The sequence below is a fragment of the Octopus bimaculoides genome, chromosome 7, assembly GCF_001194135.2.
Source record: "Octopus bimaculoides isolate UCB-OBI-ISO-001 chromosome 7, ASM119413v2, whole genome shotgun sequence".
NCBI lineage: Eukaryota > Metazoa > Mollusca > Cephalopoda > Octopoda > Octopodidae > Octopus > Octopus bimaculoides.
Window position 1 is genome coordinate 20,112,266 of NC_068987.1, and position 1,782 is coordinate 20,114,047.

The window sequence follows — 1,782 nt, forward strand, 5'->3', positions numbered from 1 at the left end:
ATATACGACAGGCTTCTTTTAGTTTCTCTCTATTAAATCTACTCACAAAGCTTTGGTCGGCTCGTGGCTATAGTAGAAGACACTTGCGCAAGGTGTCACGCAGTGGGATTGAACACGGGAGCATGTGTTTAGGAAGTAAGCTTCTTATTTCTTTATTGCCCACAAGAGACTAAACATAGAGGGGTCAAAAAAGGACAGACCAAGGGATAAAGTCGATTATATCGACCCCAGTGCGTAACTAGTACTTAATTTATCGACCTCGAAAGGATGAAAGGCAAAGTCGACCTCGGCGGAATTTGAACTCAGAACGTAACGACAGACGAAATACCGCTAAGCATTTCGTCCGGTGTGCTAACGTTTCAGCCACGCGTACATACGAGGCACGGCCTCGAGGTGTTTAGTCGACGAAGTCAACGCTAGTATTTATATTTGAAAGTATGATACTTATCGTATTGGACTCTTTTGTCTGACTGCTAAGTCACAAGGCCGTAAACAAACCAATACCACTTATCAGTCAGTGACGTGGGACAAACACAAACACACCGACAGACAAACCAACACCGGTTGTTAAGCGTTGGTGAGGCACGGTACCACAGCCTATATGTATATATTCTTTTATTTTTTATTCTTTTACTTGTCTTAGTCATTTGACTGTAGCTGCTGGAGCACCGCCTTGTTAGTCGAGCAAACGCACATAAACATACACACACACACACACACACACACGTACGCACATAACCACACGCACACATACACACACATACACACACGCGCATACACACTCACACACACACACACACATATGTATTAAGCTTTCGTGATGCTTTCGAAAACAATGACTGAATTAAGAATGACATCTTGAACTGTAATTAAATTTCAATGAGTTTGACCACATCGCTACAATATAATTAAATAGAAGCCTCTTTCTCTCTATCTCTTTTCCTCTCCTCTATGCTTTTCTTTCTCTTTCTTTCTTGTCATTATTTCTATCTTTCTATCTTTCTCCACAAAACCAAAATTTCTCTTCTTCTAAACAAAACAAAACAACATCTTCGTTTCGATTTATACAAAAGGCGGAAGACATTTTCTGCACGTTGAAGAGTTCAATAGAACGAGCGAAATCGCTAATAAAGAATTATCCAAAATTCTGACTATTTTCTTCTTCTCAGTATAGAATATCTGTACACCACTTTAAACACACTACACATACATACATACATACATACATACATACATACACACATACAAACATACATACATACACACAGACGCACGCGCACACACACACACACACACGTCAAAAATTTAATAAAAGCACAACAAACGGAAGATTTTTCAAAAACATAACAGAAAATTCGTAGCTTATTCCTCGTCAGTCAACGTCCAAAAGATCATTACAATTTTGCGCCTTTAACGTTGATATATATATATATATTGACTGTATATATATTCGTGGGAAGAACCATTTTAACAATGCGTACTGCCTTAATTCTTCGAAACGCCGGAGTTTTAATGGTGGCAGCTGATGAAGGGGATGTTTCTATGTGGCCTGCTTGTTTGTTGCACCTTGTTTACCATTTTTGTCCTTGTTCTTTTGCCACGTCATGTACCCAGTTATGTATCTATATGTACATGTGGATGAACGTATATACATACATGCACATATATATGCATATACTCATATATTGTTTATATATATGTATATATATACCACACAGGAGTGCCTGTGTGGTAAGTGCCTTACTTACCAACCAACCACATGGTTCTGGGTTTAGTCCTACA